General features: G+C 42.5%; 1 protein-coding gene across 4 annotated transcripts in view; it reads left to right on the top strand.

The window, feature by feature from the left end:
- The window catches only part of PHACTR2 (phosphatase and actin regulator 2), a 133,890-nt gene that overhangs the window by 28,769 nt on the left and 91,081 nt on the right, over positions 1-14,040 (top strand). The gene's annotated exons all lie outside the window — the stretch shown is intronic.

The following is a 14,040-nucleotide window of genomic DNA, read 5'->3' as shown; positions in this document are numbered from 1 at the left end:
GCTTTTTGGGACAGATACTTTGCATGCTGCTTTGACTGCTGTGAAACTTGAACATGTTGAGATCTCACAGATTTATTGGTACTAGTGCAATACATATTAGGAGACACAATCTGCAGTAGCTTCAGTGCCCTTTGAAAACTGCTCAGATCATCAGATTTGTCTAATGTTGACCTTAAAAGTGATGATCACCTCTACAATGTGTGTGTGGCAAAGATTATTCTACAGTAGGCTTCAGTGATTTTCAGGGGGTTGTGGGTGTTTTGGTTTGATTTTTTTTTACAGTAGAAGCAGAACTCTTGCTCATGTCTGCTAAGCTGTCCAGGTCATTCTCATCTCACATGTATTGTTATGAACTTCTGTCACAAATAGATAAAAGGGTCTTGCTGCCTTTATTTCTATAAACTCCAAGACCAAAAAAAAAAAAGTTTTTCTAGAATTAAAAATGTAACATCATGGAAAATTACGTCACCAGCATCTAAAAAAACCTGACATGGTCCTAGTAAAATATTCATTTTTGGATATAAATAAGATTAGCAATACTCTTTGCACTTGGTGCTTTGGCTAGCTTTTAAGAAGCCTTAACATAATAAATGATAATGACTTGTGTTTGATATTGCATGACAAGGCAGAATTTTCTGCTGGAGGAGAAGGATTCCTGCTTTCCAACATAGAATGCCTGTGGGCAAGAGATACCCTGGCAGGCAGAGCTGCTAATTCCTCCAGGTTTTTACACTTCAGCATCAACAACTAATACTATTGAAGTCCTGATGGGGACACCACTTTAATCCAGCTATAAGAATCTGTTCTGGAATGAGTCACATTTATTTTAAAGGCCAGTTTTGGGGGGATGAAGAGGGAAGCTTGTGTCTGAAAGCCATAGAAACAGATTTTCCTCTGTGTGGGTTTTTGGTTGGTTGGTTGGTTGGTTGGGTTTTTTGTTTTGTTGGTTTTTTGGTTTGTTTTTTTTTGTTTGGTTGGTTTTGTTTTTCTAAGGAAGAGTCCAGTTTGGTTACTATCTGCAAAAAGTTAAAATAAGTAAGACTTGATGTCTGCACAACTTGCCAACTATTCTCACAGCTTCTTATAACATTAGTTTGCTGAATAACTCCAGATATTTTTTTTCTCATGAAGAAACAGTGATTGATGCTTTCCATTTTTATAAAACAACCTATATACCATTGAAATTGGTTAAAATAATCCTTTTGGACAAAAATTAAAATCTAGTTGGAAAACAAAAGCCCCAAACCAACCCAACAACAGATGAAACGAAGCCATATTGAAGATATCATGGCAGAGGGTAAGGCTGTGATCCAGTTTCTTCTGTGGTTACCAGTGATCTTCCTGCTGCCTGTGGTCAGCTTGCTCCAAACCCCCAGAGGGCTTCAGCTGCACATGTGGCATGGACATGCTCCCTTCTCCAGGCAGCTCTTCTAAGAGTGCAGCCATTTCCATACTTTGAGCAGGATAGGGAATACAACCATTTCCACAGAGCCTACAGGGTGCTGGGTAAAGACACCCGGATCTGTAGAGGAATGTTTAGGGATCGTGATCCCTAACTGGGATGCCCACATGGGGACTGTGCAGCTGAATACGTCTGTATGTCTGGCCTGTCCCTCTGACTTCTACAAGGATGGGAAAGTACCTTTGAAAACCCTTGCAGTGTCATCTGGGCGCTTATGAGATCAGAGAGAGCAGGATTATTTTCATCCCTAAGCCCAACCTCCTGATTGATTTGTTCTTCAGCAGTCCGCCAATTGAAATGTAAACACGCTGATGTATATAAACTGGATACCTGCCCGAATTCTTCCTGGAGAGATGCTATTTCTGGTAATACAGAACTGCAGAATATTAGAAAAGCTGCGTGTTTTAGCTACTGAGTGTTAGAAATAACAATTTGGTATCAGTGTCAGTGAATCAGGCCTCTGTTATTAAACTCATCATGCTGCTGAAAGAGACTTCCAAAGTCAGACCATGGATAATTGTTGGGCAAAACTCCATCTTCTGCTCCGCATAACAGAAATATCTCTGTAATTTGTCACTCTTCTCCTCTTCCATCATTAAAATTATTTTCTGGCCAAAACCGTCATTTAAAAAGATCAGTGTTGCTAATAGGTCACCTGTGTACACTTTTAGCTGTTGATGCCATTTTGTGAGGTTTAGAAAGAATGTCTTCATTTTTAAAGTTCTTTCCTTTAGTGTTAGATTGCTTTTATTTTTATTCTGTGTACAGAGACAGCTCCACATAACTGTTGTCTCGTGTGTTCTTTTAAAAGCCTTTCCTGGAATAACAATAAAATATTCATCCATCTGTGTAGGGCACAACAGGACAGTTCTAGTTGTATTTTTTGCCTATTTTGGCATCAGCTGTTTGTGACAGGCCGTCTGCAGGTATTCAGCTGCAAGGCTGCCTGCTGCTCTGGGCAGGGGAGGGCAGCCAGCAGCCCCTGCCTGCCACTACTGGCAGGTCCTGGGCTCTGGCTTTGCTGCACACATCTACTTTGGGCCAAACACATCAAACCTGGAGACAGCAGTGATGTAACAAAACTCATTTTAAAAAACCTAGGAAGGTCTGGAAATAGCTTGTGGGGGGAAAAACACACATATAAAAGCAGCAAGAGACTTGCAGTAGCAGGAAGAAAGAAGCTGCGGAAACAGAAGTGCTCCCAAGTGATGCTTTTGGGGGGGGATTTCCTGTAAGAAGGAGTGAGATCAGCAACATCCCTTCCCCCAGAGCTCCTAGTCAGCTGTGTCGTGCTCAGACAGGCATCTCACCTTAAAACAGACAAATCTTATCCACTTGTTCTTACTAAGGAGAATGCCAGTGTGATGTGCCAAAGACTTGGGGGAAGGATCTCGTGGAGGTGAATGGCACCATAGTGAGGTCCTGTATCATGCATACCATACCAGCAGTGCACAAAACCAGGAGGCCTTGTTTCAGATTTCTTGGGGATTTACTTTGATGACTTCTTTGCACTTGGAATATTATTTTAGCAGTAATGAGCTAGCTGTGGTTAATTGTTACCCTGAATTATGTAGGTTCTGCAGCTGTGGCTGCAGGCTATGCCTTCAAGTAAAAAATGTGTTTTAAAGGGACTTGGAGGTCTTGTCTGTTGTACATCCTATCTCTGAGGAATATCCAGTAGCAACATCAAACTTTATATTTGACCTATAGTGAAACTTAGAACTTTCCATTGAAGCAAGACTTTAACTTAAAGCCTGAAATGCTGTGGGATGGGGACGATAGCAAGTGGTCAATTTAGCGTTCTGCATGACATCATGTGTTCACAGGAAGAGTAAGAGACACAGGAAACTGGAAATGGAAATTCCCTTGCTTTTGAAGTAGCAGGTCATTTTTGTCTTTCCGTATGTCAATAGGACTTATTTAGCACTCTTTAAATATAAGACTGCTGGGATCGAATGCTGGTTGAGGATTTGACCTTACAGATGCTTTGTTATGTCTTACCTGATTTCGAGGCATCTTTCTAAAACACAGAGGAGGAAAAAAAATAACAGGCAGAAGAACGAAACTGGGAGGTGGACTTCAGATTATGATCCAGGTTTCTCATCAACTCATAGAGTTCAAGAACTTCTAACCAGTTGAGCTGATCTGTGTGCAGAATTAGGCTAGATAACAATCTCAAAGGTTAGGTTCATTTGTTGCCTATAAAGGGCTCTGAAATCCTTTGGCCATCTAAGGCTTAATCTCATCTGAATTGTCCCTATGAATCTGGAAACCCATTAACACAAAACCACTTGCAATGGAGACGGTAGCATTGTTGCCACAGCTTTTTGAGCCCTTGAGACAATTCCAAACTCCAGCAGCAAAATCAGTCACGTCCTTCGGCAGCTTCTGTTTTGCTCTTTGATGGTACTTTGTCCATGTTCTCCCCAAGCGTGAAGGTGTTTTAAGAGGGGCAACAGCGCCTCCTTTCTCTGCCCCACTCTTACACATATGTAAATGGAGCTATCCATGATGCCATGCTGTCTTTTATCGGGTCCGTATGCCATGTTCTATAGACCACAAAATGGTTTGCTCATGAACAATAAAATACAAAGCAATAAGCAACTCTTTTATACTACATTGTGCATTCTAATTTGCCTCCTATTTGCACCCATGCCCTTGTTTGCAGTGAACACTCTAGTGTATCACAGGTCACTCTCTGTTGGAAGGTTGAATTTCTTCTTGTTGTAATTTTAGAATAATATTCATGGTTTATGCCCCTTTACCCAGAAGTTGGAACAGTGTGCTTATAAACCCATGACCTTGGAAAACTTTTCTGTGAGGATTAGACTTCCTTGTGATGCTGCTGCTCCCCGTGTTATTTTCGAGTCTGTATACACATGGCCCTGGATGACTTTAGGAACTTGCACTAGAAGTAGCCAAATACTGTGTAGCACTGAAGTGATGGAGCGTCTTCTAATGTGGAGATAGTCCACCCACCCTGCTTCAAATGGCTGTCTTTAGCTAGAAATGCTGTGGTTCCACTGGGCTGACACACACTCATGATATTTTAAGCAATGATTCCAGTTGCTGCAGTGCTTCTTAGAGAGAAGCACCATGAACTCTAGCTGGTTTGGAGAGATGGTGTAACACCAATTTTACTTACTAGTAATTTCTGATTCTTTTTTCCTGGTAAAAGCTGGCAAGCATCCAACCATCAGGTGCCAAGTTCATGTCTTATGTTTACATCTGCTGGTTGTGTGGCATTTTTTGGCCAGCTGCCTTCAGACCCCTGTTCTGCACTCTGGATCATCACTGCCACCCATGGTGAAGAAGCAAGTGTAGTGTATGGAAGTAGTAATCCAAGTTTGGGAGGCAGCACTTCCCCATAGGCTTCTAGCAAGGATGAAACCAAAATTGCAGGAGCCAACTATTTTGACAGTACAAGAAATCAGTCCAGACAAGGAAAGGTTGTATTAAGAGGCACTGGCACAAATTGTTCCAAGAAAACCAGCCTGTGTTCCAGGGGCTTTGAACACCCCAGATTGAAGGGGCTGGAAGTGAGTGACAAGGGAGAAAGCAAGATTGCATGACCAAAGAGCAGGTGGCTGATAATAAGGATCTAGTCTGCTGCTGTTTCATCATCATTCATTGTCTCTAACAGTGAGTCTTTTATGAAATGTGATACTTAATTTTTGAGGTGACTTGCAGGGGTATTTCTTTGGGCTCAAAAAGTAGACTGGATGGAATTTTACCAAAAAAATTCTCCCTTTCTCTATTTTTTTCCCTTACTATTTAAGCATTATTATTCCCTTACTATTTAAGCATTTTTTATATTTTCACATAAAACGTTTACGAGTCTTCCTCCTGAAGTATAATTGGAAAATATAAGTAGCTTAGGACTCTAAGAATACCTAGCAACCTTCTCCCAGCAGACAGGAGTAAATCCTGAATAAAACTGCTGAGTTTGTCTCTAATAGCTCTTGCTGGCAAGTGGCGCCCAGCAGTCCCTGGGTGAGCGTGGAGGCCTCAAGGCCAAAGTGAGTGTCCCCAGCCAGTGCCCTGTGGAGAGGCAGGGTATTGGAGAAGACTGGGCAACTGGATTTGTTATCCTACACCCATGGAGCTCTGTGTGCCTGACTCTGGGCACAGCTCAACACTAGAAGGGATGTCCCATGTGCTGCTGGAGACGCAAGAAGAAGGAAGTAGCCGTATTCATTTGAACAGATCTATGACCTTTACTGCAGATACTGGGCTTGTATTGACACCTGTACAGAAGCACCCTCTCCAAGCACCTCGTGGGGGCAGTGGTACCAGCAGAAGGACTTCTTGCAAAGAAGACAAGGAGCGATTTGTCTGCTTTCCTCACAGACGAGACGACCTTAACCCAGACTTGTCAGCAATGAGGTATTGAGTTGCTGGCAACATATGGCTCAAATAGTGGATTTGAGTGAGGAATTAGGTCCCTCTTAACATCCAATTTTCAAATAAAACAAAAGGCTTGGAGAAAATGAGTTGGCCAGGGCCAAATATTTGCTTAATCTTAGTTTGCTCTGCAGCACTGTTCCTGTAATGTAACTATCAGAGATTGCTTATTTTACAACGTATTGAACAGGAAATTCCCTTTCAGTGTATTTCTGAAAAGCAACAGAATATTTAATGACAATGATAAAGGCAAACCTATGTCTCTGTAGGGAGGCAGACACAGTAGGAGAGAATCCCAGAAACAATTTTTTCACCCATGGCTTGACCATTGCTAGCAGGCATGCACAATGCAGTTCCAATACAGATATGACAGCAGCTGGTATTTCCACAGGAGACAAAGTTGTGATCGATTCGTCCTAGCGCCAGCTCCTGCTGACTCACAAGTCCCTTCTGTTTTTCTCACTGGGACTCGAGTCAGTCCAAAAAACAAGGGGTATTACATTATGGAGGCTTGCCTGGAAACCATGTGGAGAGATGAACTGAAAATATGGCGATCTCAGGCATGAAATTTGTGCTACTGGGAGCTGTTTATTGACATTTAAATCATAGTTCAGCAAGACTTTGCTATGGCCTTACTGTCAGGGAAAATGGTTTGTTGATGGAGGAAGCCTATGGAGTTCACAAGTGTGATTCTACCACAGAAACAGGCTGCTTTGGTTTTTTAGCTGGGTTTTTTTGTAGCTGCAGTTGTTGTATGTCTCCTTTTCTGTCTCTTTTCTGTTCCTATTTTTATAGTTTAATATTATTAAAAAAACTAACATGATACATTATCCTGGTTTAATTTCAAGTGAAATTTGGCAACTTCTACTAGTGAGATAAGGTTTAATTGCTCTTGGCATTTTAAAAAGAAATGCAAATGACAAAGATATTAAACTGACAAATTATGACAGCTCACATAACACTTTTTACAATGGATTTTTTCCATGCATTTTTAATACCCAGAACAGTCAGCCTTAATACTACCATATTTACAATAAATCATTATTCTCATGGAGACATTTTGCTTTGTCAGGCAATACACAATCAGCAGTTTTCAATAAAGAATCTGAAAACTGTTTAACATAAATTCTGTGACACAAACTCATAAAAGCCAGACAATTTATAAATGGGGCCAATATGCTGCCCTTAAATTGGGATATTAAGGAATAATTAGAGCACAGTAAGGGCAGGTTGCCAAATGTAACTTTTAAGTTCCCCAGTCTGTATCACTTAGCACAGTGATTGTAAGGTATTATATGCCTTCTGTAAGGCATAAACATTCCTACACAACAGCTTGAGACACCCGCAAGCGGTTGAAGTAGCTGTTTACTTTGGCAGGAGTGGCTTCAAGGGGCATAAAGCACCACAGAATTTAGGAACAAGGATGGCTTTGGGGTTAAAAAGGGGAATGGGAAGCCATAGTAGAGTTTGCTTTTCTCAGTTCCTCTACAAAACTCAGCAATGGGGTTTTTTGTTTGTTTGTTTTTTCTCTCCTTTGGTACCCCACGAAGACCATGTCTGCGCTGTGTAACACGAGCGGTGCCAGAGGTCCTTGAGGCAGCTCTGAGCACATTGATATGGTGCAGTACCTTTTGCCCAGAAGACATTAATCTGAGCCCCTAAACAGCATGGTCACATCAGCTCTGGTGGCTGGACCTTGACTGGTGAGGCAGCTGGGGTTAGATGTGATGCAGGGCCTCACATCTGCACAGCATCCAGCTCAGGACACAGCTGTTCTAGTTCTAGCTGGAGAATCTTTCAATGTTGTGCTGTTAATTGATGGAAACAGGCCTCAGAGCCTACCCCTGCCCACAGTTTTGGAGGAGCCATCCACTCTGATGAATTACCTGTCTTATTTAGAAGCTGGGGTTAGATAGTCTGGGTAGTGGGGGAAAATACTTTTTTTTAACCTACGTGTGGGAGGTTCTAGGGTGAAATTAAATGTGATGAAGTCTTGAGCAAGATTTTGAGGTCTCTGAAGATGAACAATTTACTTTGCAACATCTAAGGGTGACAACCCGTGCATTATATTATTTTATTGTCCTAAAAATAATGTAATATCTATCAGTGTTCATTATTTTACCTGTGGGTGTTGATTCTTCAACTCAAGTACTAGACAAGATGGAGTAGCTCTACGCATAGCTCTTCATTTTCACACAAGTTTCCATCACGTTTGCAAACCCTCAGGTTCTGTAAGTGTTGTGTATATTCTTTAATGCTTCCTGTACCTCAGGAAGCCTGACTGCAAAGACGAGTGGGAAGGTATAATACTGGCAAAGTAGATGTACTGCTCAGCATCATTAGAGTCTTATTTTGAACTGCTGGAGAAGAAAGAGTAGAGCCAGCGTTATTTCCCAAAATGTTATCTTCTCCCATGGATGAATAAGAAGGATGATTGTGGGGTCCCCTTCCTCTCTCAGGTGGTAGCCTGGCTACCTCTTTACTCTGCACTGCAGGTGAAGAAGCCAGTGATATGCCACTTAAGCCAAGGGGGAAGCTTGTGTGGCTATGGTTTAAGAGTACTTTTCTGAGAGTAGTGTTTTTTCACTGCAGTAGTAATGCCGTGTGTGCATCAGTAAAGCCTGGAAGTCTGCTTCTCCCTGCAGTTCCATTGCCTGTTGTGACAGAGAAACGCTGTTAGCTGCTTCATGGAATGGCTTGCAAATTTGGGGACATGAAAGGCTTGTCTGAGGTAAAGATTGCCCTGAGATAAGTTTCCTCATCCCTGCTTGCAATCACAGCTAGATTTCTTTGGGTTTTTTTTAAGCAAAATTTGAAATTCTGAGGGCAGATTCAGCTTTTTTCACCTTGTAGAGCAGATGGCTGCCAAGTGTTAAAAATTGTGTGCATCTTTCAGATGCAGACCGGTTGTGCACCCATTTCAGAGGAGCACCTGCAGGGTGAACAAGGTGAAGGCAGAAATCAGAATACTTCCCAGATCAGCACTTAACCACACTTTTGTGCCATCACTGCCTCTTGCCATGATCTCCTTTTCCTCTGCTCTGCCTTTAAGCTTTTCCCCCAGGGCAATAGGTGCTATCTCATGCAGTAGATCAGACTGCTAATGCAGAAGAGGGTTGCCACCATGACAGCCTATATATGCTTGCCTGAAAAGTACCACAAATAAACTTCTTGGCATATTGTGGATGGAGTTGTGTGACTGCAGGCTTTTCTCTGCTTCTGGCATGCTGCACTAGTCTTTTACACCTTTGCCTTTTACAGCTTCTCAGGAAGTGTCCACAGGATGCAAAAGCAGTGCTTCCTGCAGCAAAGCATCTAGTGCCTGCTACTGTGCTGGATTGGTCCTGATAACTCCTGCGGTCCCCTTCACTTTCACATTCTCATGCTGGTCTGCATGCTCTGTGTGAATCTGCATGGCTGGGGTTTATTTTATTTTATTTTATTTTTAATTTCTTTTTCTTCAGCCCATTTTCACAGTCACAGTGTGTTACGGGCAGAATGAAAAAGGAAAAAAAGTATTTTGATGATATTACTAGCTTGGCAACCACAAAGCTCTCCCATGGCTTTGCAGAGGAGTTTGGAGTGCTTATGTTCTGTACTTCCCTTTATCTTGCTGTGCACCGTGCACCAGAGCTCCAGTTCTGCAACTGATGCCATGAAAGTAGGCTGCTGTGCTCAAATCCGGGGTTTGTCTGAGTCTTCTCAGTTCAGCTCTAGGCCTGGTAAGACAGTGTATGCATCGCTGATTTAGATTGCTTCCAACAGGGATCACCCACTGGTTGTCTCATACTACTTGGAAGGGGGAGTAGGGGAGATCTTAACAGCAACTTGGTTTCTAGGAACAGAAACAAAATGATAAGAAAACACTTACCTTATCAAACCAGGCTTCCTCTCAGCTGAGGGAAAAAGCAAAGAAAATTTTCACATGATTTCCCTGCTTGCCGACTCCCTGGTCACGTTGGCTAGACCCAAATGTCAGAAATTGAGATTCTTTACACAGGTATGAACCAACTTCCCATAGCTGAGAAGTGGTCTCTAACCTATTCCAGCTTTTGCTGTGTCAAAGGTGACTAGTCCAAGAAGATATTTACCATCCTTAAGCATATCAACCCTTCCACTTTGGTCCCAACTTTTTCCTCCTATTTCATGATACTAAATCAAATTCCATTTTGTGTTCATTTATAGAACGAGCTGTGTTCTCATGATATTTATGGATGGCTGCATCACGTGCTTTATGCAGGTCAAGAGACATTGCAAACACAAAGGAACAAAAATGATTCCCAAGCACAACAGCACACTCCTCAGCATGTGGAGGACTGGCTTGCATGGGTGACATTCAGCCACTTGAAGAAGGAATGCTGGGCTAGGTGCATCTTTCCTATATGTATAGGAGGGAGGCAGGTATGGTAGGGAGGCAGAGAGGTCCCAGCCTGCTGCAATATGTGTTAGTCTATAGTAGTGGTGAGTAGGAAGAGTACTGCAAAAGAGCTGCAAACAGTTGGCCACATGAAGGCACAGAGCTGGCATTTATTTTGTAGCCCAGAGACGGAGCTGGCACAGCTTTCTGGCCTTCTGCTTGTGATCTGGGAAGGCAACGAGTTGCCTGGGCTCAGGAACATTCTGAAGTTTACCAGGTAAGGTTCACAACGTATCCCTTGGGTCTCCCTTGTGAGAGAACTGCATGCTCTTGAAGAAATTATTATTAATGTGTCTTGCAACAATTTTTAGAGAGAGTAAATGAGGTAGACTCATAAGCATTAGCTAGTGAGTTTAACATCAGTCCCAGGCAAAAATGTGAAACAGATGATACAGAGACTGAGCCAGAAAGAATTAAGAGATTGAATACGAATAATTTCAATTAACATGGGTTGGAAGAAAAACAGGTTTGAGAGAAATATTTCATAAATTTATCTTGCTGCATGAGAAGATGCTTGGCTTGGTTCTGCTTTGTAGAACCTAAAATGATACAATACTTATATGCTATGTATGAGACGGGTTCTTCTCTGCCCAAATAGCAGGTTTCAAAATACAAGTGTATTTTGGGAATTATTGTCACTCATCAGGTGTGATTCAGGAGGTATCCAGCAAGAGCTGGTCCTTTGCTCCAGGCTGTATGGTGGTACTGGCACTGACTAGCAAGAAAATATAAAATGATATTTAGGCAAGAAATGAATGTATTCAGTATGGACAAAGGAAAGCCCATATAATCAGGGACAAGACCAATTAGATCATAGTTACCTATTGGGAGGCTCAGTGTTGAGAGGCAGTGGTTTTCAAAAATACTTGCATGATAGTGTTATGCTGGAAGCAGGTGTTCGGCTGATGAGCTCTGTCTCAGAGATCTGAGACACTCCTTACATGTACTTGCAACATTGAAAGGTGCTGTCTTGCTCTAGTTGGAGCACTGGAGTGACTGCTCCTGGGATATTAAGTAACCTTTGGTGTCCCATGTCTTCCTTGAAACACAAAAATCTCAGGAGGATTCAGGAAGCCTTGCAGCTATTCAGTCTGAGCTACTGTAAAAGAAAGTTTCCTAATTCTGAATCTCCTTTGCGCCTCACCCTAAATCCCTTTGCAGCTTTCTAACTATAAAAATCCTACAAAGAAAGCTGTTCCTTCGTTTCTTACTGGAAAATACGAATTTGGACCTCTTAATTCCCACTTATGAATAAATATCACCAAGTCGCTGTAGATGTATGTTGTTGGCAGCCATAATATATGTATACATTAACATGCATGTGTGTATATATATTAGATTAAAATATTAGTAATGGGTGACGCTGAATATATTTCAGATTGGAAAAAGGAAGGTGACTATTAAGTAGCACAAGTGAAAAACAATACTGCAAAATTTACATCAGGCAGACTGCTAAGAAGGCTGGATATGAGGGTGTCAGAAAGACTCCAGCAAGATGCTTCCTAATGAACACTCAGAATTTCTCCTTCCAGTTTTAACAAAGGCTTTGTTTCCACTGGATCTTGCTGCATCAGCCTTATTTGCCAGCTGTCAAACACAACAGAATGGCATCACTGGCACATACAAGCTTTGGCTATCCTGCCTTCTCAACAGCAGAAAAGCTTGTTGAAATAATGACCATTATACTGTTTTTCAGTGCCCAGGTAGTTAAATGAAAGATGTTTGATTCTTTCTCATCACCCCAAAGTCAGCACCAGCCAGAGATCCCGTACGAAGCATTAACTCATGTTCCTTTCAGGTGGTAAGTGCTAACCAGAGGGGCAGGTGAGGGTAAGGCAGAACCAATTATGTCATTTATATCCACTCACACCAATGGAGGGGCAGATTTGGGCATCATTCCAGCATCTCTGAAATCGGACACCACCCTCATTTCTCAGTGCTGCTGTCAGCCTGGCAGTGTAGCTGGAACTCTTGCACAGCTGCAGAGAAGACCATGGTTAAACACTGCCTGGGTGTTACACCTAGCAGGAAGGTTTCACTGGCTAAACCTGGCTTTTAGGAGGCAAGTTACTGGTGCTGCTCTTCAAACTGCAAGGCAACACTTTCCAGTCTTACTACCATTGCTTTGTGCAGGTGCTGCGGCTTTCTCCTGTGTACTCCAGAGCGAGATCGTTTTCTTAATTTTTTTTTATTATCATTTAAATCAAGTCACTTAAATCATGTCCTTCAGTTTTTTATGTCATTCTTTGTGTGGCAGCTAAGAATTCTACACCACAGGGCACCCCTGCCAGAAGACGCCTCCTGGGACAAAAGAGCTGGAAGCAGCAGAGCAGGTTGTGGTGAGGGTGAACACTGTCTTTGGAGCACACAGACAGTGTCTGCAAACTCCACAGTGCCTAAAATAACAGGCAGTTCATTAGGCCTTGAATAGACTATGTGTATGATAATACAGCCTGCTGATGAGGGCCTTCATCTGTCCTTCTTTGCATCTACTTAAAATGAATGCAGAAGAACTTTTTTTGTTTGTTTTTTGGAAGGAGGACTAGAAACAAGAGCCCAGCCCTATGCCACTATGCTAACACTATTTTATTCTCCATGCAAAAACACCACCCGTGTTTCCCCCTAATCCCAGCTGGCAGGATAAAAGTCCTCAAATACTGGTACTACACCAGCAAAAAGATCAGGTTATTTCTGTCATTGGAAAGTCAGAGAAGCAGGAATTAATCCCTTCAGGCAGAAAATAAGATTGAGTCAAGAACCACCCCCAAAACTGTTCTTCATCCTGCCCAAGCTATTGCATGGATGGACAGAAAGGGTCTTTCCATCTAAATGCTGGTGTTGTGTGTGTGCTTAAGTCTGGAAATAGAGCCCCTGTAACAGAGATGACAGTCAGACTCACTACCCAGCCACTAGGGTATCTAAGCTCATCTCTTGAGAATGGGGACCCTAGGAGAGAGGATAAGCTTTTTCCCCAAACATGTCTTCTTTGGACAGCCCCAAGTCACTTGAAAAGGCTCCTCAACAAGCACAGTCCTCAGGACTCTGCAGGACTCTCCAAAAGGGACTGGGCACCATTTCTCCACCAGTGTGAGTGCTAGCAGGGCATTGCTGTTGTGCTGACAGCTGTGGTGGTACTCCCAGGGGGATGTTTAGGATGAAAGCTCCAGTGTACGGGTCATTCTGGTGCCTGTGTGGCTGGGCAGCAATGAAGGAGGGGGTTGAGGACTGTGGAACTGAGAGTTTGTGTATCCAAGCAAATTTCAGTTAAAGGAAGAAATTCCTCACAGAGCTATGCCTATATTATGCCTGTTGCAGATCTGTTTGCTGGGTGCTGTGGGGTACTCAAATATTGCAATGAGGAGGGGCCTGAGGTTTGGTTTATGCCATAGCTGGTCACCTCCCACTGAGCACACTGTTCAGCAACTCCATGTTTTCAGGATAAATGTGCTCTTGCTCTACCTTCTTCTCTCCTGGGTTGCAACAATTGGCAAAAAAGACTGACTGTGATGGAAATAGCCACCACACACATGTGCATTCTTCACAGCAAAGGGAATGGGAGTAAAGGAGTCAGCACTGGATGCAGGCTTTTCTTGTAACCTTTTACTCACATTCACAAACAATGCCCTATTGTGATGTTGTTTCCTGCAGATTATTCTAATAACCACTGAGCAGTGAAGCATGAGCATGTGTTCAGGTTTCTTAGATTGAATTCCAATGTAATAAAATGTGCCAGCTTTCTAAGTGTTGATAAAAATGC

The sequence above is a fragment of the Corvus moneduloides genome, chromosome 3 (assembly GCF_009650955.1).
Source record: "Corvus moneduloides isolate bCorMon1 chromosome 3, bCorMon1.pri, whole genome shotgun sequence".
NCBI classification, from domain to species: domain Eukaryota; kingdom Metazoa; phylum Chordata; class Aves; order Passeriformes; family Corvidae; genus Corvus; species Corvus moneduloides.
This window is presented reverse-complemented; position numbering and strand designations above follow the sequence as displayed.